At 36.2% G+C, this 24,417-nt stretch overlaps 1 long non-coding RNA gene across 1 annotated transcript in view; it reads left to right on the top strand.

Annotated features, from left to right (window-relative positions):
* Nucleotides 1–24,192, top strand: part of LOC146537962 (uncharacterized) — a 67,698-nt gene extending 43,506 nt beyond the window's left edge. The window contains exon 3 of the long non-coding RNA XR_014878144.1: nucleotides 24,149–24,192. This is a non-coding gene — a long non-coding RNA (uncharacterized LOC146537962). The remainder of the gene's footprint in view (nucleotides 1–24,148) is intronic.
* Nucleotides 24,193–24,417: the final 225 nt, after the last annotated feature.

Raw genomic sequence — 24,417 nt, 5'->3', positions numbered from 1 at the left:
CTCTCTCTCTCTGGGGCTCGGGTTACGCCAAAAAATTTTAATATAGTATCTAAATATGTTTTTTCACCTCACTGAAGACATTTAAGAAGACTGTATTTATTGAAGACAGACAGAGAGATATTTGTCTATTTCTTATATTAACATCTATTTTTTGTTTTATAAGTAAAGGGGAATAGCCTCATTCCAGAGTCCATCACAGTCACGTGTCTAAGTGGCTTAATTAAAAATATGTCAAACGCCAGCCAGGGATCATTGGTGAGGGGTCCGGGTCCGCGGTATATCCGAGTTAACCGTAATATACTCGTATAAGTAGGATCGAATTCGTTCACCTTTGTTAAGAAACGATTGTTGTGAGTTCGATTGTCGAGACAACATGTCTACGGAACTATATATAACAGAAAAGGCAGTTAAACTTTGGCGGAAATTGGAAACGGAATATTTATTATTAGTATAATGAGTACTAGTAAAAATATATTATTTTTACCTTTTCACTACATCGAGCATATACCGTGTTGTGTGGCGGTATTCAAAAGGGGACATAAAAATATTAAATGACTCCCCCGTCTCTTTTCCGGTCACACGCTGTGCTACTGCGCAAATTTCGAAAAAATTTAAATTTCACTTTTTCGTAAAATTAAAATTTCGCAAATTTTCTATTAATGTCAATGATTTTATCTAAATAATTTTGTTTTATTTTTGGGAAATTGAAAATTAGGTGCATAGGAGATCGGAGCGTTTTAAAACTTGGTTCCCTTTGCCTACCATTCTATCGGAGTGAAAGTGTGAAGCTGCTTTATTTTTTCATGCTTCAGTATTTAAATGTAAAATGGATATTTGAGACTAAGCGCGGCGTTCGTTGCGTTGAGTTCCGCTACTCAACACACACGTTGCGGTGCTGCCATTCAGTGGAAAATGGAGAAAGGAATTGTCTTAATAAGAACGGAGTATTTTAATACTAGGTTCCCAAAAAAAATGTACTCATTCTCATATATATTTGTCAATTTATCTTAATATTTATGTATATAACTCGGGGTAAGCCAGGTCGTATGTCAGCATGCAATGCCCAACCACAGCGGCGAGTGTAACATTTAATTAGAAACATGTCACCGACTCTGCAAACTATTTGGGGGTATCCGTTTTATTTTGCTATACAAAACTCATTTTCAACCAACACAAAACATTTCAGAATATTTCACGAACAATTTGAACTTTTCATGTAAAATATAAATATATTAACTCAGCTTTACTCTACTGTCTAATGATTAAAAGTTAATAGTCGATTCGTTATTATATTATAGAGTCGAATATTATAATCGATACAATAGAAAAGATAAAGAAAATATTTATGATTATTATTTTTTTTTCTTTTTTTGTATATATTTTAGTAACGGGTTAAAAGTTGAGTGAGGAGCCGTACTGGTGCAACTGAATTGCGTCTTGCTGTAAACGCAGCGGTAGTGGATTCGATTTCTATTCTTGTAACAAGATGAGATGCGGCGTTAAGTTCCACCATTCATACGCAATGTTTCGAAAATCGGGCGGTAAGCGACAAACGGAGTGTCTTTGTACTAAGTTAACTACTTACCTTTGCTATATACGGCATATAGCTTGAAGCTGAAAGAAGAAAGACAAAATAAAGTGAATCTTATATTATCCTTAGGAACATTCTTAATATTTTTATATAGACACAGAAGGGTGCACTATTAACCTAATCCCTATTTACCAAATAGATTTGCCTGAAGGGGTCGAACTGAACTACAATCTAGTTACGATATGTACTCTGTCCCACTTGATGATCGATGTTGTAAAGTTAATGACTGAAAGTTAATGATTTTTTTTATTGGGGGAGGGTGAAAATGTGCTGCATATTAAACTAAATAATTTGAAAGATAAAATTATTAAAACGCACACAACAGGAATACTGATCATGTAACAGGCACATCAAATATTACATATAAATTCTTCTCAGTAAGATTCGAATGGATAATCAGTGCGTTGTTGAAGAACTCAACTTGGTATGTTCAACTGACAGAAATTAATGTATATATATAACTAATACAAAAAATACTAACTTAAGGTAACATACGTACGTAGATATATGTATATCATTTCTCATTTTCACACTAAGCGAGGCTTCTAGAACCACAAGAAGACTACGTCTAGTATACCTCTAGTATACAATATCTCAGCGTAGAGCCGTCGTAGCTCCGTAGCCGTCGCGTCACTCGATCGTAGAACACCGAGGGCGCCGCCCGCCCTGGCTTTATCATTATAAGATGATAGTTTACCAGTGTAATATGACTTAGATTATTGTACATTTGATGTAGTGCTTTTTTAAATTTTCAATATCTTCCCTAGAATATATGATAAAGTAGTGTCTTTAATGTTATAAATAATCCCATAGTTATTACTAAACTACCATTAAATATAACGCAACTTAACTACTAACGTAACATTATATATAAAAATAAATCTCAAACTCTAAAAACCCATTTGAACAATCGTTAATCGGTTGTTCGAAAACAAACGCGGCGGTAAATCTGATGATAGCTTAATTTCGACTCTATTTGCAGATAATAGAGTATATTTCGTGTTGTTTCACTGTAGTAAGAGGTGTTTCGGACGTAAATATTTACAAAGGGGACTGAACTGCTGTGCTGAAATTGATGAAGTCGACATCTGGCGTGAGGTAAGGAAATGAAAATATATTTTAGTTTTACTGCTACTTACTTTTATTAATTTGTACTGACCCATCACGGGAAATGGTAATTCTATGGATCTTAGTTATTTAAGAAATAACTAATTTCAATATGATTGTAACGATGTTGCGAAACGGCGTTCACATTTGCGTGATCTTCAAGACGTAAAAAGAAATATCTCGAAGTGTAGGGGACCTCCTAACCTACCTGTCTTAGGTAGGTGAGGGGAATTTCAACTTTGCCAAATATTAACTTTCTACGTAAAGTAGTTTCAAAATGCATTAATGTATATTTTTTAAGAAATGAATCTGGGAACCTAGTACTAAGATACTTCAGTCCTATTATAACACTTCCGCCGGATTCTGGAGGCAATGAATGTTGAGTGGCAGAACTCATAGAACGTCGCCTCTAGCTTTTATATATACTGTAGATACTGTCATATACCCGACCCAAGTGTTACAGACTGCCACGGTCAATAACAAATATCAACTTAGTTTCCGAGACGAAAATCGCTCAAAATAATTGTGATCAATAATATATAAATTTCAAGATGTTATATTGTGTAAGTGTTTATTTTAATTTTAAATAAGTGACTTTAATATACAGCTTTATATTTTCATAATAATTGCAGAAAATAAAGAAAAATATTTGATTAATTTTAAAATGATGTCACTTTACAAAATACAAGTGGTTTGAAGTGGTGGTCGCGTACGCAACGCTCGAGACTTGTGCTGGTTTACATAAAAATCTTTTTATGCTCAGGCATTATATTGAAATATCTATGTCATATAAAATTAAAGCTTCAAAAGTTCAAAGAAATTCTTTTGAGCTCCACGGAGGCAAACTAGGTCTGCCTTGCATATTCATAACTGGCTTAGCTTTAGCAAATGTATAATTATTCCACTATTCTATTAGATTTGAGGCCTTCGTGTCGCAAGGATTGACGCGATGGTTGACGGTTGTCGGTTCGCTACCCTCTCGTGGGAATGCTTATATTTAATTTATTTGTTTCCTTGCTCTGTCAGATAAAGCGAAGTTTTGAGTTCCGCCAAACACGCAATGTCTGTAAAATTGAGTTACGGAGAGTCTACATTAGTTCTCCTCTGCTATGCGGGAAAGACAAGAAGCTGCTATTTAAATATTTTCAGATTGAAGCATATGGGTCTGTAGAGTTAGTGTTAACACACAAAATTTTAGTTGAGGGATTTTATCTCACATTTCATTTTGTTTTATTAAGGACAGAATTTAAAATACATTCCTCATTCATTCCCCGACTGGAGATGGAATCGACAATTATCGCAGATTTGTACCACTGCACCATATTTTCATTCACTCGCTTCGGTAAATCTGACGCAATATCTCTAACAGAAAGTAAGGAAGAGAGTGTTAACATTCTACAGGATGATAGAAACCGGCTTATAGTGACTATGTGAAAGGGCAAATACATGTATTATAAATGTAAGTACTCCCCCTCGTGTAATTTGACTGCACTACCGCCGTGCGCAGACATTTTCCAATTGCGTTGAAGCGACGACGACGTCTACATTTTTATACTTTGTATTAGCGTCGTCGTGAGTTCTTCCTTAAATTGCCTCGATATGGGTAGGAGCGAAACCTGTTCAGTATACGCTGTTATGTACACTCCTAAACTATATACATGCATATATAATACTAGTATGTATGTATATATAAGTGACCACTATATCTAGAGACACCACTGTTAATTATTCTTCTTTTCTGCAGTGATAAGGGCAAATCTTTGCATTTCGGATGGTAGAATTTAACATTACACTGTATCTAACCTCGCTGACGGAATATCTATTAGTTTGAATACTGGAGAATCCGGAATGTATTTAAACTTTTCTCCCTCTCATGTAAGGACAGAATTTATGCGGAAAGCGAATGATGGAGTGTGAATGATGAAACTTAGTGTAAAGCACTAAGTTTTCCGTACTTCCTATGCTAAAAAAAGAATCAAGTTAATTAAATTAAAAATTAACAATAAAAATAATTAACCATATTGTTCTCTCTTCTGACTTTCCCATGGTTTCATTACATGCCCGAACACGAACTAAAGCTTTTTTTAGTTGTTGTGTGCTCGAGAGTGGTCTGAGTTCTGGTTTTTGGCAGTTTGACGACCTCCCTCGTTTGACTAATTAGCATCTACTTACATGTGTATAAGAGAGGGAGTTAGGAAATAAAAAAAAATGCATATCTGTAATAAAGAATATTTGTATGTTTTTTTCTTTGTAGTAACATAGGCCAAGGGCAGGCGTCCAAGGAGTTCCATTCCCACTTCAGAAAATGAAATATTCCGCCTTCAACAACCACTCACCCTCCAAAATTCGGCAGAAAGTGGTGAGCTAAGTCTTTCGTTTCCCACTTTCCGCTGAATTCTGGAGGCATTGCGTGCTGAGTGGCTGTACTCAACGCCGTGCTCTTGCCTCGACACCAGAGCGAAAACATCAAAATACTAAATATTATACATTCTCGAATGGGAATCGAATCCACAACCTGTCGCGTTTACAAGCGTTCGCACGCTTTTGCCCCTGCGCCACAAGTTTTATATTTATAAAATCACTTAATTTTTATATTTTCATAAATTAAAATATAAATTATGAAAACATTATCATCTAATATTTATTTTCCTCTTTGTTGCTTGTTCTTGATTATCTAACTTGACTAACTACTATATGAGTATCACTATACTATTTTGTTTATTTTCTTAGGCTGACATTGTATCCTGATAGGTAAAGAGACCCTAGGCTAAGACAGTCCGTCGCACGCATCATATAATCAAGACATCACGTGTTGAATGACGGAACTCAACGCTGCGTTTTGTCTTGTTACCAGAGAGATATAATGAAAATAATTCATTACTCCAAATAGGAATCAAACTCACAACTCCCGTTCTTGGCAGTTCTTCCCGGCCTGGCCATGACCATCTTTTACTAAAATACGAAAGATATATAAAACTATAAAAATAATATTTTCATACATCATTACTATTTCTAGATAATCAAACATAAGATCTTATCAAGTTCGATGTTCGTACTTCAGTGTCTCAGAAAACTTAGATAATTAGGATTCCGCCCGCGGTCCAATCACGCGGCATTGTGGGTTATAATTATGTTACTCGGGTTCCGAACGTCCGTACGAGGGCTGAATATGTTAGTTTCTAGACAAGTTCATTCATTTGTAACTTCGTTTCGGTTGCTCGGCGTATGTATGTTAAATACGTGATAGTAGGTAATTATTGGAAATCTTACCAAATTATATGTGAAAATATTATAGTTTTAGATGTCAAAAGCCTTTTTTAATAATACATAATGTGAATAATTCCGTCGAGGCCGTCGTACGCAGGGGTGCAAGCGTGCCACTGTAAACGTGGCCTGATTATGGGTTCGATTTCCATTCGGGAGATTTACATTTCGATGCGTTCATTAACTGTTAAGAATTACAAAGAAGTGGGAAGAGGAGCCTAGTGCTAAAATAAAATTTTCAATACCTGTCCCACGACCTTCGCGTTTTGTTTTGTTACAGCCAAAAACTGTGTTTTTCATATACAATGAAATATAATTAAAAATATTATAAACATAAAAAAATCTTTAGTGGGGATCGAGCTCATGATAATCAAATATACAGTCAAAAATATACTGCGCAACAATAATGTAAACGGTGGTAACAAATATATTAGATTGCAATTTTCAAAACTTTATATGAATAACAACCAAACACCGTATAATCAAATAGAACTGTCCTTTATTAAACGTCAGCCATCACCGTACTCCCCCAAGTCTTGACAGTTATGTCAGTCAATACTGTGACCTAGTCAGCCAGGATATAGCTCATATTACTGTGGACATGTATTGTTAAACTTATTATAATATAAATCGAAATTCGTCGTGCATTCGTTGCAATTAAAAGGGGTGGCATCAGGGGCTGTCATCCATCAGAGTCGGGCCGGGGACAGTATTATTAGCTGTCGATAACCGACTTAATCGGCTTTTTGTACTGCATTTTGAATAGCATTGTTATACAAATACCGGCAAAAGTTGAAATTTTCATTTAAACTATTAAGGAATTGAAATCGCTTTGTTTTTGTAGTAATATATATGAAAATTACATGCACATGAATGTATACACATAATATGTTTGAAAATCATCCGGCAGTCTGTACATAAACAAAACTTTTCGTTACCTATAATACAATGTCTCGAGTTATAGCGGAAAGCGGAGAACGGAGGGTGTCACTAGCCTAGAGTATCACTATGTATTCTCTGCCATTACTTCTTTAAGCGGGATAAGTCATGAAAATGGTAAAAACTCCATTTCATCAACAACAACATTAACATTAGACGTGACAGGCAGACATTTAATTACTACAGTTTTCCCAACCATTGCGGAATATCCCCGTTAACAACGTCTTTTATTCAGCAAAGCGACTTGTATGAAAAGGTGGTGGAGTATCGTTCATTAAACGTAAACATTAACTTTCTCTATTTAACGTGGATTTTGTGAATTGCATTTAAGCAGACGGTCCCCGTGGCTCAGTGGTAGCCGGTCTGCTTGTAGATGTGCGAGTATATTACAAGTTGAGGTATCTTTTGGAGGTTCTTCCAAAGTATTATATGTAAATAGGTACCTACATCTATATGTTTAAGATGATGTCGTAGCGTAGGGCCTCGTCTGAAAGTAAGTGTAAGGGTTTGAATAATCCTATTTAAATTCTCACTTTGACAAAGCGCGACGTTGAGTTCCACCACGCAACACGCAATGTTTCGAAAATTGAGTGGTGAGTCTTAACACTAAGTTCTCTCTGCCGCGAAAAATTATAACCTTGTAAATAAAGTAGAACATTTTCGGGAACATCCACACATATGTATCCACAGATATATTTGCGAGTGAGTATTACTTGCACGCGTTACGAGAATCTGTCTTCATTTACCTTAACGTTGAGATTTTTCACTTAAATGGCGCATATATTATGTCGCTTAGAACGTATCTCAAGTGCTTGTTTCTGTCTGTCTCTAAGTTTCTTTTTATATCTTGCCTATATATTATGTTAGAGACCGTCGCGGTGCAGTGGCGCAGCGTCTGCCTATAAGCATGATGGTTGTAGGTTGTAGATAGGTGTCTTGTGTTAGGAAAGTTATTATATTCTATGCGAGGCGCAGGAGCACCAGCGTTGCGGGTTCTTTTCTTCTCTTTGGTGTCAAGGCAAAGCGTGGCGTTGAGTTACGCCACTCAACACGCAATACCTCCAGAATTGGAAAAATGGAAAACAGGTTTCCTCTGCTTACCCTAAAATAAAGTAAGTAAAAAGATATTTTATTTTATCTCGCTGTGGTAAGACCAAAGAATAGGAACACGAAGTATCTTGACACAAGGCAGCTGATTGCAGAAAAAAGCGTAATGGTAAAACAAAAAATTCTGCTATACTACTGCATTACCATAAATATTCAAATTTTTTTTTGAGGAGTTGAACACATGATTATCGCGTATTCTTCCAGAAGCCGTATATTTTAGTCTATCCTATAGGGATAGCCAATTAAAGTATAAACAAATAAATATAAGTCCACTTTTGTTAAGTCTTAGTAGCATTATTATAAGTTTTTTTACTCCTCCTCCTCCTCCTTACGTCCTCTGCAGGTCTATTTTTGTAAAACTTTGCTTCTCAAAGACCATCTACATCTAAGAAAGACAATAAAGCTGTAAAAAAATATTTTAATTTCTTATTTTTTATTTCACTTTGTTTTTAATTATATATATGGCTTCGGCCATCATGGCGTGCCATACGCCATACATAGCAGGCCAGACAGAGAAATCCTAACTGTTAAGTCACTTTGTTCTTCACTTTTCGTCCGAATTTTAGTTCCTGATATTGATTAGCTGAATTAAAAAAATCTTCAGTTTTATAATACCTATATATTACATTAGTTTACAAAGCTTTAGAAACTATCACTCATGTACTCCAGTAGCGACAGGCGCTACATCTAAAAATAGCTTTAACATAAAGGTTAAAAACAAAAATCCAAAGTAAAGCCGGCATAAGGTTCAGGTGACGTAAGGTTCCACTGAAGCAGTTTTCATCTCTGAACGCTTCATCGAGCCTTCACGATAATACTTGGTAAGGAGATGACGGTCTACTACATAGGTAAAGTAATATGTGTTCGTATGCTTGTCTATTTTTATTGAGGCTTTTTACCTTATTGTTTTCTTTCTGGATAGAAAATTTCTAAATATAATTTGTCATCTTTTTTCGTTTTGAGTTTGAGTTTTATATTCGATAAGATGTGATTATTATTACAAACATGATTATTATTACAAACGTGTGTTCTAAAATAAGTTTTAACATTTTTTAATTCCAAAAAAATGTATTTGCTGACAACTGGTACAAGACTGATACTGACAATTGAAGTGGCAAACAAATATGCTGTTAAGGGGAGATCTTTCTGAAAGCCTATTTGTGTATTATGTGCGCTGAGTCGCTCCAGCTTGCCAATTGATGATTATATTGATGGATTTGATGATTATATTTTTGGGAAACACATGTAACTATACAATATTTTTTAAAGTCCTACAATATCTATATATATAAAAGGACTTGTCCTCACTGACTGAGGTAAGACGCACGCACAGCCGTAACCACTGTGCTTAGAAACGTGAAATTTGGACAGATATTTACTTTCGTAATCTGGACATCCACTAAGAAGGGATTTTGAAAAATTTTAACCCTAAAGGGGTGAAATAGGGGTTGAAAGTTTGTATGGAAAAAAAATTCAATCTTCACTGATTTTTATAAAATTTGAAATTCAGACTCTTAAACGTATATAAATTAACACATGTTTCATGGTTTTCTAGAATTCACCCCCTAAGGGTGCAAATAAGGGGTTGAAAGTTTGTATGGAAAAATCTTTAAATCGCCACCGATTTTTATAAAATTTGAAATTTAGACTCTTAAAAATATTTCATTGAACACATGTTTCATGGGTTATTAGAATTCACCCCTTAATACGCAAGCGAAGCTGCGCGCGTCCGCTAGTTGGTGATAAATTAAGACTAATATAATGTTAAAATGTTACTCGTGGGGAATATATTTTGTAATAAGTAAAACCAATATAAATTTGAAATCATCCTCTTCAGAAAGAAATGTTAAGTCGGTAGGTAGGTTATTAAAGTTCCAACTAAAACATCAACCTGACAATAAACGCTTTATTAACTCAACAGTTTTCAAAACGGCCAGAAATGTTATTTTACGCAAAAACTTGTCTTAAATCCTTCTTAAAATTTCAAGGACTAATTCCCACTGCTCATTCAATCCGGCTTAGTGTCGTCCCTACTCCCTTCTCTAGGTATTCTTTTTATTATCATTTTCTCCTGGCGCGAACTGTTAAGTCATTTTTAAGCTACAGGGTGAGTCATATTGAACTTTCCGATTTCAATAAGGTGTGTATTAAAAACAAAGCGACATGCAGTAAAAATTATTTTATTGTTTGAAAGCACATAACATGCAGTTTTAATTTAGTTGGTTTTAAAAATGATATCCTGTAAATGTCTACCTCCATTGACCACACACTGCTGAAGCCTTTCCCGGAAGTTGTCCATTACTCGTCGAGTCATATTCAGCGGAATAGCATTGATTTCTTCCGTGATTGCAGCCTTCAGTTCATCGATGGTTCGGGGACGATGCGTGTACACCTTTTCCTTCAGGTAACCCCAGAGAAAGAAATCGCAGGGGGTTAAATCAGGTGATCTCGGCGGCCACCCAACGTCACCTCGCAAAGAAATGAGATGACCGGGAAACATTTGTCGCAGGATTTCCATTGAACGCCTGGATGTATGGGCTGTAGCACCATCTTGTTGGAACCAGATGTTATCGTTGTCATGATTCTGCGTTAATTCCTCCAATTTCGGTTTCAGAAAAGTTTCAAGCATGTCGCAATACCGAGCAGAGGTAACTGTGACGACTTGACCATCTTCTTCAAAAAAATAGGGACCCCACACACCAAACTCTGCAATAGCGCACCACACTGTCACTCGAGGGCTGTGAAGTGGTCGTTCGTGTAGGTTTCGTGGATTATTCTCAGCCCAGTATCGAAAATTCTGTTTGTTGACAGTTCCGGCGAGGTGAAAATGTGCCTCATCACTGAAGATCAAAACAGCAGTGCGGGGGATCTGCTGAATGTCGCGGCATAAATTTGTTCGTGTGTCTAAGTCTCTAACTGTTAATTCTTGCACTACCTGAATCTTGTATGGGTGAAATTTAAGGTCTCTATGCAGTATTCTGCGGACACTACTGAAAGATAATCCTAGTGAAGCGGCATGTTTCCGAACAGAACGCCGAGGGGATTGTTGAATTGAAGCCCGCACTCTATCCACGTTTTCCGCTGACGTTGACGTCCTAATTCGGCCTTGTGGTCTTGTTTTTAATGCTGATGATGTTGCTCTAAAATTTGATACCCAATTTCTGATTGTTGGTCCAGTGGGAATGGGATCACGTCGACCAATAGCAAAATGTAAACGGAACGCACGCTGTGTTGTGATCACGGAGCCGCCATTTTTAATAAACTCTTCAACTACGAACGCACGATGTTGTCCCGACCAAGCCATTGCTCACACTAAAACTGCATGTCATGGCGCGTCTAATGACACCATCCCCACCCTTCTACTCCTTCCCTTCTTCGTGCAACGTCCTTCCAAAACCGGAAAGTTCAATATGACTCACCCTGTACTTTACACTGTAACACCAAGTTAATATTAGTGTTTCTATACTTTAGTTAATTATTTTTCAATGTTATATTTAAACTTAATAATGTCGACGCCCTCGTGGTGTAGTGGGACAGTGTTCGACACTAACCGCACCGGTCGTGGGCACGATCTCCACTCGAGGGAATAATTATTATTTAATTTACTTCTATTTCCTCGCTCTTTCATTTTGAAAATTTGGCGATTTGAAGGACGGAGTGTCGTAGCCCTACGTTTCTTCTATGTAACACACTTTGCAGAAAAGCTTAAGTCTTAAAAAGGAAATTAGAGGATATAAAAAAGAGAAAAGGATTATAAAAAATAGAAAAAATAAAAACGTTTAAAATTGTTAATTGAACATAAAGGCATCGCGGCGCCCAGGGACGGCTTCCACTACCATACTTCAATATTCGAAAATTGCAGAATGGAGACTATTAACAATATTTTTTTTTAATTAAAAAAACCGCACTTCATACACAAGTCCCGCACAGTCGCTTAATCCTCATTTCAAACACAATTTTTTTTCATAATATTTACCTTTTTTTTATTCTTATAATAAGACTATTAAAACACTTGAATTGTATTTACATTTGTAGTTCCGGATGGACAGCTTAGGTGGTTTATCTGCGTGGGAGGGGCGAGTTCGTTTTTTATTGGCGGCAAAAAGACGTTTAAATTATTCACGCGGGCTACAGGGATCTGAAAAAACAGCGTCGCTCGGAACAAATGGATGGATTTTGCATTGGTTTTACCACTAATGTTTGAATTTAAGATACGAGTATATAAGAATAGTATCAAACATGCTAACACATAAAGTTAGCTTTGTTAATTTTATATATCAATATTATTAATTTAACAGTATATAGCCCACAAAATCGAGGAAAACAGCCTCGTATTATTGTTTTTGGCACTTTTTGTTTTTATTTTAGTTTTTCGTTGAATGAATATAGCAAGGAAGGCAAAAAGAATCTAATTTTAAGACACTCTTGATTGGCGGATCTCAACGCAACTTTACCTGACCAGAGTGAGAAAATGAATAGAATTTATTATCACACGTGGGAATCGAACCCACAACCGTAGCTTTTACAGGCTGACGGTTGAACGTAGACTTTGGTGCGGAACCTACATACCTAACTTTGTGAGAGACAAAAATACCTAACTTTGTGAGAGAATCACACAGTTAGTTTTAATCAGAATACAGCAGAGCACACAGCAGAGTAGGCAGAGGGAACTTAGTATAACACTCCGTTCCCCACTTTCTGCTGGTTTCTGGAGGCATTGCGCGTTGAGTGAAAATGACGAGCTTAGTGATATACATTTATATATAACTTACAAGAAAAAAAAAACAATAGAATACATCAAAACAAATATTTCAATTTCCATTTTTTTTTAATAATTTAAAGTGTTGTTAAGGCACACCACCTACTGGTTACTCCTCATTATTCTTTAACGAGGTTTTTAATTACAACATCAAATCACCCGTTTTCACGCGTCAGACGTCATCGACATCTATATACGCATAATATGTATGTATGTATGTATGTATGTATGTACGTACCCTTTGTTGGTGAATACGATAATTTACTTTCTAATTTCAGTCGCTTTAATTACAGTCACTCTACCGTAGGCTTTACTCGACAGTCGCTGATGTTAACGTTATAGTGAGATAGATCTTATGTTAACATAGCTTAAGCATATTATGTATTTAGGTATTTGATTTTATCAATACAGTGTTAGAGTTAAAGGTTTAAGTAACTCAATTCTAGTGTGAATACCATGTGGTAGTTGTATGTGACCTGTCATACATTTAACAATAAATATATTATGTACCTAGATCTAAATCTAAATAAACCACAAAAATGTACTGTTTAAAATATTAAAGGTGTTTAGTACTTCAATTATACTACAGTAACTGTAGTAAAGTAACGTCGTATTGGTATCGTACACCAGCTCGTAGTAGATTACTACACGATACAGGCATACAGGTCTGATTTACGACGTTCTGAATCATTTCCCTTCATTTGATTTACTACATACATTTTTCACCTTTCCGTAAATGAAACGAGCTATTTTAGATCTTACTCTGCTAGTTTTAAGTTTCAAAGTTCAATTGGAAAGGTTGTTGCGTGCTTAAAGCAAATGATTTGATTTTTTCGTTTTGAATTCGTTAAATTTGTACTAAATAGTAACAGTTACATGCAAGCTTTCACATAACTGTACCAACATGTATTTTTTTGGATAATAAAACAGCAGCTCCACGCTTCCAAGCAGAGGGAACTCAGTGTAAAGACACTCCGCTCACTATACCGGACTTCCACAAAAACGTCTAAATCATTAATATACTTACTAAAAGCTTCTTGGATAGATGTGTGTGTACGTGACACGAGTGTGAGATATAAAGTACACGCATCTTAAGATATTACACGGGGAATGTTCGCTCATCTCTCAAGACGCCCGACACATTGAGGTGCCTAAACCTGAATCCGTACTGGACTTACTAATATTTAGCTTTTGATAATTGATAACAGAGCTGTTCTTAAATGTTATTTTAAGCCTATTTTATATGTTTCGATTAGGAGTTTTAACTATGTAATAAAATATAAGAAACTGAATTTGACCCACTTGTAAAATCGTATCATTATGAGACTTGGTGATTAATACAATACAATAAAATAATTTCGTAATAATATTAAATTCAAGTAGGTGCAAGCTAAATAAGCTGTAGTTACATGGAAATATCTATTCTTCTTTTAGCTTATAGCAGGGTAGGTAGAGGAAACCCGAGAACCTACTGTTAGGATACTCTGCGAAGAATTTAAAATATTAAATATTTCGTCCTACCGAATGGGAATCTGTTGTGTTATACGACGTATACGTTTTAAGAGGTGTAAATAATGTGACAGGTGAACTTCTTGCATGCAACTGATACAAAATTTTGAGGTATAAAACTTTTTTAAATCGGGAAAAAACGGGGTTTTCCATTTAACGTCTCAAAACGCAAACAAAGTCACAGGCGAGGATCAGTATTCTAAAAAGGCTTCAGGTTTTCTATTTAACCGGGTAAACAGAGAGTACAAAGTGTAAAGACACTCCGTTCCCGTTAGCCTCCGTTTTCCACTCGTATTCGTGATATTGCGTATGTAATGGCGGATCTCAACGCCGCATTTTTTCTGACCAGGAATAGGAAATCGCTTAGCTTTATAGCGCACTATACAACTCAAGCGCGAGATACGTAACGTCGATTCATGTCTGTAGATTTTAACACGTCTGGACCTATGGAAAACATTTTCTTTCAAATGTATGAAAGGGGAACTTTCTTGTATTTTTCTTTATTAATACGTTTCATTATTTGCGCCATTTCGTACGTTTAGTAAAAGGAAGCAGCTTCATGCTTTTCCCGCATAGCAGGATAGGCGAGGGAACCTGATGTTCAGACAATCTGTCACAAACTTTCCGCCTGATTTAAAAGCTTACGCATTAAGTGGCGAAGTGGAACGCCGCGTTTTATCTTTAGATTCATCCCACAATCAGCTACGAGCTGTGCCGCTGCGCCACGACGGGTTTGACGTTTTGCTAGCGCATTAAATATAACTTTTCTGTTGAATATTTCTCGTATGTCCAATGGAAATAAATAAGAGGTGCATACAACATATTACACGATCTAGGTGCCCGATGTATGTAAGTCGGACCCCTATTACTGGGTAATATAGCATATTTCGATAAAAGTACTCTCCAATTCAAAAAAGTAGTCGAATTTATTAAGTTTTATAATATAAGTAAAGAAGTATGCATAAATTGAATATCTACTCTGGTAGACATTTTGGGAACAAAACCACTTTATTTAATTAGTCAGGCGAAACCAAAACAACTAAACAAAAACTTAACCCTCAATCAGTACAGAATCCACGATCACCGCATATACAACCAAATACCTATCAACAGAGCCACGATACCGTTTTATAATTTGAATACCCATCTGCATCAGTCTGAGAGCCATTTTCATGATTTACCAAAGAATAAAGGAAGAGACGACGGGCGGGCTCGGTACGAACAAAACCCGTAATGCCCGGAGACTGAGCATTGTACACTACTTGTTTTAATAGCGGTGATAGCCGCGGTGCCTTTGAATTACGATATTGAACAATGTTACAGGAGGACTTGAATTTAAAGTGAACTTTCGGCTCTTTAGTAAAATAGTGGTAGTTTTGAAGACGATCCTATTAGTGGGTATGTTTCAATTTAAAATTTATATTTCATTTAGCGCGCCGTTAGGTTCCTTCACGCCTATCGCCTCCTTCACATTTTCTATCTTGCAAAATTATATTTGTCAATTACATAAACGAATGAACGAAGCTCAGTCACAGAAGCTACTACTTAATAAAGCTTTAAGCTTTTCCGCATCCCTTACAAAATAATAATATACGCTCTTTATCCACGTTGATCCCATAAAGTCGTAAAGGCAATGTCGCGAATAAGCATTGACATTGAATCTCTTGGACTGTTTTATACTGAAATAATATTGTACAATTGTCGAATTTTTACATTTTGTTGTTAAAAAATAATTGAATGTTTTTTCATCTTCATGCTCGCCTTTCGCCTGTAACAGAGTAGGTGTAGTGTTAAAACACTCCGCTCTGCTAAATTCTCTTCGCTAAATTCTGAAGGCATTGCGTGTTGAGTGGTGGAACTCAACGAATGCATCGAATATTGCCCAGAAAGTAGGGGACGGTATTCCTATAATGCTTGCTATATATGGAGGATACGGCGTGATACAATTTTTTAAAACAAATTTTGTTCAACAAAAATATTAACGTGAAACCATTTTCTCAACATACCTTGAAGAAAGTAACTAAATAGAATACATAATTGTTGTTGCATAGTATAATATCTGTAGAGTTTCTTCATGTCGATGTCGTAGAGAAGTTCAAGAAGAAATTCTACTCTTACATATGTTTCAACTGGATGGAAAGCTCTATTGATCTTTGATTTCTGAAACAACATCGTAAGGTAGGTTTTAATATATCTTATTCTTATAGTACAAGATTCAAATTAGCGTGGCACTCGCACATGTAGCACACAGGCAGAGTCAGTCAACAAAATATATTTTCCAGTTTCGTGAACACCAAAAGGATTTGTAGTGTTTATTTTACTTCAATAGTTTTTGAGTAATATTGACTTATAGATTTCTTGTTCAGTGATTCCATAAGCCGTTTCGATAGGTCGCTGGTTCAAAGTCAAAACTTTTAACTTTCTGCTAAAAATCGAGATATTGTGTGGCGGTCCGAGAGATGGAGATCAACAATGCGGTTTGTCTTACTTGAGAATTTGTTTTAAAGAGTGCAATCGTATCGATCTTACAAGCAGACGCTATCCTGATATTTTATATTCTTTTTTTATCTTCTCACCTAGCAGGGTAGGCAGAGGGAGCTTTGCAATCTACTGTGTTAATGAGAAAGGAGTGTCTTAACACAGGCGTCTTAGCAAATAAGCCGAGAGGCCATCCCACTGTAAATGCGACGGTTGTGGGTTCCATCCCCAGGGATTTGGAGGAATGAAATAGCTAATATATTAATTTCCTCGCTCTGGCAACGAGGCAAAGCGTGGATGTGGAGATGGAATGAAGTGTTCCCAGGTTTTATCTGCCTACACGGCTACATACAGCGTCTCGCTAAAAAAATAAAAGTGAGAAACAAGCCTGAGGACAGACGGAGCTACATGCTTCCTTCTTTTATATTATTTAGATAAAAGTTGTAAACAAAAGAGCGGCACCTCGGACGTCCGCACCGCCGCGACATCGACGCGGTCAAGATGAGCTTGTCATTTATTCAGACCTCGCAGACCCGAGCTTTGTAGCGCGTAAAACTTTTATGATTTCATTCTGTGTCTGTACAATGAATTATATATTTTTTTAGCTTTACACTGTATCCCGCACATGGGAGGGTAGACAGAGGGAACCTAGGAACTTCTTGTTAAGAGGTTCCCATTAAGACACATCCATTTACTACCATCCACCGAATTCTGGAGGCATTATGTGTTGAGTCAACTCCGCGATTTACCTTGTTGCCAAGATCGAGGAAATGAATATATTACATATTTCATTTCTCCGAGTGTGAATTGTTTGTACAACTTGTTGCGTTTAAAGTCGCAAATTTGTGTTCTACGCTGCGAATGGCCTAAATATAAAATATCAAATTAATTACTAATTAATATTTAATTAGAATAACATGCATTTCATATTTTAATACCTTAGTACAGATCTTGATTTACGTGTTCCCCACGCATCGCCAAACGTTGAAGAAATTTGCGTGTTGAACAGAAATCAGTCCCCGACACTATCCTACTGTGTACTGTACTACTCACAGAAACTAATATTAAAAGAAACCGCAAAATCTCACAATTTCTAAGAAAGCAATATCTAAAACATATATTTGACAGAATAAATGTATTGAGGGGGAAGAACACTAAGCCCTAAGGTTTTCTAAGCCGTCCATTCCGCATTGAACTGGCGACGCTCCAACGTGGCCATTGTGGCCGCAACCCTTTTGTGATGCGTCTCTACTAAATATTACTGGCGATACAGAATGCATCTTTTGTTATTTTTTTTAAAAAATCTATAAATTAATTTGTTAATTAATTTATCTTAGGAGTATCTTAAGACATATCGTCTCCCATTTTCCGCCGAATTTCCAGACATTGCGTGTGTCCTCTTTACAGTCAGGCTCTGACGCGACGACGGCCTCATATTTGAAGTGATAATCTATTTTTTATTAAACTAAATTATAACATTTCACTCGTTGTTAGTGTCAATACTTAGATTCTATTATAAGCCACAAAAATGCTGGTAAACAAAGGATGTCAAAGTGCTTGGAGTTATAAATTATATTCAGGTCCTATCAGACCAGCTCGATGATGCCATATCACTGTATTGTCAGTTTGCCATCAAATTCCGTTCTTCATCTATTAATATGCAGCTAATTTGAGTTACATATCTACGTAACAAAAGTTTTTTTCTATTTTAGAATATATTTTATACAGATGTAGCTACAAACTAACATATAGATTTAGTATTTATTACACAGATACCTAGGTAGTTACGAAGCCCCCCGTTAGCCGTAAAGCAAGACAAATATGTTGCTCGCAATGTATGGGAGCCGTGCTGCCGTGGAGCTGTCATTTAGATAGATTGTCTATTCTAGGTCCTTGTGAAAGAGAAATATTTTCAAATTCAAATTCAAATTCAAAATATTCTTTATTCAAATAAACTTATAATAAGCACTTTTGAATCGTCGAATGAACATATGAACAAAAAGCTACCACCGGTTCGGAAGGCAGTTCTGCTGAGAAGAGCCGGCAAGAAACTCAACAGTTGCTCTTTTCAAAATCAATGGTACAATCTATTACATTAGTTGGCAGCTATCCTGCATTACATTCAATAGACATTAATTCCATACATGTTTGTCCTCTAAGTATTCTTGAACAGTGTAATAAGCTTTACTTGTTAGAATTTTTTTTACTGATATTTTAAATTTTGGAAGTGGCAAATCTAGAATACACTGTGGAATTTTATTATATACACGTATGCTCAGACCCATAAAAGATTTATTAACTTTTTGGAGGCGAAAACTTGGAGTAACAATCTTATCTTTATTTCTCGTTTCTATCGTATGAGTACGTTTCTATGTATGATTGTCACTATGTTTACTATGACAATGTATATTTTGTCGGACAAAGAGAATATTATAGTATATAAATTGGGAAGCAACTGTAAGAATACCTGCATCTTTGAAAACATCTCGCAGAGAATCTCGAGCTCTTAGATTATAAATATATCTCACGGCTCTTTTTTGGAGGATAAATATTGAATTTATGTCTGAAGCACTGCCCCATAGCAGCATTCCATAAGATAAAATACTATGGAAATAGCTATAGTAGACTAATCGGGCAGTGTCAACGTCCGTCATTTGTCTTACTTTTTTAATTGCAAACGCGGCAGAGCTGAGTTTACCCGCAAGTGCTTCCAGATGAGCGTTCCACTGGAGTTTGGAATCTATAGTTACACCTAAGAAAATAGCTGATTCCGACAAATTGAGAGTTTCTCCTTTAATTAGTAGACTGAAATTATTTTTTTTAACATTTTGTAAAGCAAACTCAATACATTTAGTTTTTTTAGCATTTAACATTAGATTATTAACATCAAACCAACGAAGAATATGCGATAATGCGCTATTCACATCGTCATAGTTTATTTTATTTCTGTCAACCTTAAATATTAAAGAGATATCATCCGCGAAAAGTACAATATCACATAGGTTCTTTACATAAAAAGGTAGATCGTTAATGTAAAGAAGAAATAAAAGGGGACCAAGAATGGATCCTTGTGGAACGCCCATCTTTAGAGGAGATCCAGATGATTTTACATTATTTATACTAACCTTCTGGATTCTTTGGTTTAAATATGAGGCAATAAGGTCAAGGGCAGTATCCTGTATACCATAATGTTTTAATTTTAATAACAGAGTTACATGGTCTACGCAATCAAAGGCTTTGGATAAGTCACAAAACACTCCAATTGCATTTTGTGACCTCTCCCATGCGTCATAAATGTGCTTTAGGAGTGCAGCACCCGCATCCGTAGTGGACTTGCCTTTGGTGAAACCATATTGCAAGTTTTTTGCTTGAACAATCTGGCCAAATGTACATGATTAAGAGTAGTATATCATTTTCAGTGCCTGAAGTAACCGGACGCGGACCGAGGGTATGGTAGGTCACGTCGGAATGATACTACAATCTGTCTCGATACATGGAGTACTCAACACAAACTAGTAGTTCAACAAAACAAACCATTCAACTTTATTACTTAATAGATAGACAAATTTATAAATTCCATATTTTTTAAAATATTTGTAGAAATTTGGCTCTACATGACCTACTACATAACCTATTGTTATTTGAATAAACAGCCGATACTAAAACGTACCTTAAGTTGTTGAGGCGCTCATTGCTTTAAAGTGTTTTTCTTTTCAGTTGTTTCATAATTATGTGTTTAACTTTGTATGGAGTCTGTAGATATTTCAATGTCTATTTTCAATGTATCTAACGTTTCGGAATGATAGGAAGATATGTGTAATGAAATAGTGATATGCCATTTTGTTCCCCAGTTTCCATTCCGTTCCATTCGTCTTTTCTATTCTCCTTCCGTATACAAACATTTTTAAGTGAGAGAAGAAAATACTGAGGTTTTATAATATATTTCAGAAAAACAGTAATTATAAATAGTAACATACAGCAAGGATTGTCACCTCGTCCATTACTGCGTGACTGACAGACAACGCACAGCCTACGCGGGGGCACACTACGCGGCGTAGAACGCCAAAATATGTAAAGTTCCTTGGTAAAAACAGTAAATACAATCAAGGGGAAAAACAGGATTTTACGTTTTGTAGTCCACGCAAACAAAGCTAAAAGAGTTTCCGCCATATTTACAAAAGTAGAGCATTGACTAAAAATTTTATCATTAAAATGAAATTATTTACTGAAACAAAGACCGATATGATAAAAGTTTTCCACCAGACACGCAAAGAATAAATTAGTAGGTACTTCACATTTTTTTAACTTTTTCACATTCTATCTGCATCGTTTATGTTAATTATCATATTTTTACTCGTTCTACACCCTCAGCACATCTCAAGCTTGTACGCCTAATTACTGAAAGTAAAGTGTGGCCCTCAAAATGAAAATTTCGAAGCTGCAAAGCGAATAGTTTGTGAGGAAAAGCTTTTAGATGAGTATTTATTATTCAGAGATAATCTAGAGCGAAAACACTGGATGTTAATTTTTACGAAATATTGTCTGTTATGGAGCTTAACACCGTGGCTCATCAGAGCAGGGAAACAAATATAATCATTCAGCGAAACGTTAATATAAAAAAAATATTTTTAAATTGTAGTGCTTTAACACTAACTTCTCTTTGCAAAGGAAATAAAAAAAAAAACAGAGCAACGACCTGTTCCAATGCAATTTACTACAGGGGGGGAGGGGTAAAAATGAGAATCTTTGGGAAAGCAATCAATCAGAGGTGCTCCGCTTTGGGACACCGCACGAATATCTAATTTTGTTTGTTACCATCCCCCCCCCCTTCCTTCCCCTAACCCCTTACCCCGTGTGTACCCCATGGCCCGAGGCTACCGCGCAAGCGTTGTTCACCCTAAATCCAGGCGGACTTTGATGGATCACCCTTAATGACAAGCAAGGGGAGGAATAGGTATGTACGTACGTATATCGATGTTCGATAGTATTGAATGGGGGTAATTATATCGATAAAATCTATGGAATGAATGGAAATTGTAGAGATAAGAGAAGTAACGGTGGCTATTGGTGTTTTTTAATGTATAATAGATTTTCATATGATGCTACCCTATAAATTAGTATTTTACACAACGTAAAAGTTTGTCATCAATAACTTTTATATATTTTTTTTAACTTCACACTTTATTCCACATATAACAGAGTAGTTAGTCGAGTGGCGAAACTCTACGTCATGATTTGCCTTGTTATTAGAGGGAGGAAATAAAATTAATTATGTTATACTTCTAACTCTGGAATCTTAAACTAAGGAATCGAACAAATTACCGTCGCGTTTAGTCAGACACAGCTACGACAGCCTTAAAAGAAATATATATATATCTAACGCACAATTCAAACCTCCTTTCACAAAATGATATCTACAAGCATTATTAAACATCGACATATCACCTCCCATCCCTCACACCCTCTCTAGTATATGAACAGCGCTACAATCGTATTAGACATTAGCATCGCACTTGTTGTGGCTCCCGACGACGCTCGTTACTTTAATTGTCATATTGATTCTATTGAGACAGACCGACGGTTCAACGCCTGCATTGTTGCCTTGGCGCGCCTTTTTTGTTATACGTTTTTTGTCACCCTTTGTTAGTAAGCGACGTCTCTATTATAGGGTAGTATTGTTTGTTCTTGAGTAACGTGGAGTTTTTAAGTAGGTATTTTAATGTTTAATTAGCATTTTATGATGGTAGGTATGATTTGTGCATGAAGCAGTTGTAATGTGATATGATGGCAGTGCTTGTGAGCTTACACCGTATTTGGGTTAGTAGACAAAACAAGGCGTTCAGTTCCGCAGCTCCAAACAAAATGTCCTGTCCTGTCCTGCGGCACGACTGCCTCTATTTGTTAAAAATAAATGGAAAAATAGCTCCGAGGGTTTGAACTTTATCGGAATATACATTGTACACGTGTATTCCGATAGATACATTAAATAGTAATGTCCGCAGTCACGACATGCACTCGTCAGTAGCATCGATTCTTAAATAAGCTCTGGGCTCGTGAATAATGTAAGGATAATCGATTTTACAAATTACATGTTATCCATCCATTGAGGCCACCGTGGTACAGTGGACGTTGGACTGTTTTCCTTTGTCGTACGAGTAGTAAACCCACTACTTATTTCCATTTCATCGCAGACAACATCGGAGACCAGAGTAGAGTATATAATTATACACTTGTGGGTTATAATTACAAAATCTTATCAATATATCTTTGAAAATGTGAAATATCAACCATCCGTACTCTACTATCACGATAATCATGAGACACTTGCTGTTCTATACGGTAAGTACTCTGGTAAATTACAAGTTACATCGCAATAGGTATGTAGCTGAGGAGGAGAGAGGCGGAGGGAGTTCCACAATTATTCTAACACCGCATCTTAGCGACGCGCCCCTGAGACCTTAGAACTTCAATTTGATCATTAATGTATTTACTTAAACGAAATGAACTTGAATGAACGAATGAACTGAATGTCGGTGCTGCTCAGTGCTTTTTATATATAGGTATTGGTTTTACGAAGTGGTTGCTAGTTCATTTATTTCTTTGGTAGATTTGAGTGTACTTGTGTAAAATTTAAAATTAATATAGTTTATTTGAACAAACGTGCTTATCCCAGGAACTACCGGAACATATTGGAAAAGTTTTTTTGTATAGTCCGAGGCATACGCTATGTCACATGATATATCACCACCCACCTCCTTAATTACTTATTTCCATTGGACCACGCGGGCCAAGCTGCAGGTGAAGAAACACTATTTTGTAAAATAAATGATAAATGATATAAAATGTAATGATACAAGTCTCTGTGAACATCTAGCTACAGCGTTGGGAACATTCACTATGTTTATATTGCGCAATAGAAGATATTGTTAACTTCTCAATATATGGTGCTACTACTGTGTAACTATTGCAACAGGTTGCCTTTAAGAAATGTCTTACTGAGCGTCCCGCTATTTAATTCACTGTTGAAGTTATTTTATTTCTACGTATATTTGCATTTCTCTTATTAAACGCGACGGTTATGGGTACGAGTCCTACTCGGCGAAATGAAATATGGTATATTTTCAATTCTCCGCTCCGGTAACGCGGCATTGAGTTTCGCCACTCGATTCCAAACGCTTCATGAAATTCGGCGGAAAGTGGAACGGAACTCACATAATGATTAAGAATCTCTTAACACTAGATTCTCAGGTTTCTCCCGTCTACCCGCTAAATGCCAAAAAATTGAGAATGGAGAGAACTAGAATCCTACTGCCTTCCCTGTTATACGAGAGATATAGCATAAGGCAAGATATGCATACAAAAGTTGCTAAATATTTAAGTTTCTTTCGTTACAGGTTCTAAAGTATAACTAGAAAACCGCTCCCGATATTTGGTGTGTTTCCCTTTTAATATTTTTTAAATATTTTTTTACAATTCTTTGTCGTTTCATTTCTTTATTTTACAGATGAGGTTATGATCCATATTTGTATTTATTTTATAATAACCTCATCCACTATATACTACGGCACTGACCCCACAGTGAATGCGACGAGTCTGACACGGAGGAGTCTCAAACATTGGATGAAAAGTTGGCAATGGAGCGCTACTACTAGGTTCCCTCTGC

This window comes from Heliconius melpomene, chromosome 7 (genome assembly GCF_056956725.1).
Source record: "Heliconius melpomene rosina isolate 202511_hmr_F chromosome 7, ASM5695672v1, whole genome shotgun sequence".
Taxonomy (NCBI): domain Eukaryota; kingdom Metazoa; phylum Arthropoda; class Insecta; order Lepidoptera; family Nymphalidae; genus Heliconius; species Heliconius melpomene.
Note: the sequence above shows the minus strand (reverse complement) of the source record. Positions and strands in the feature narration are given on the sequence as shown.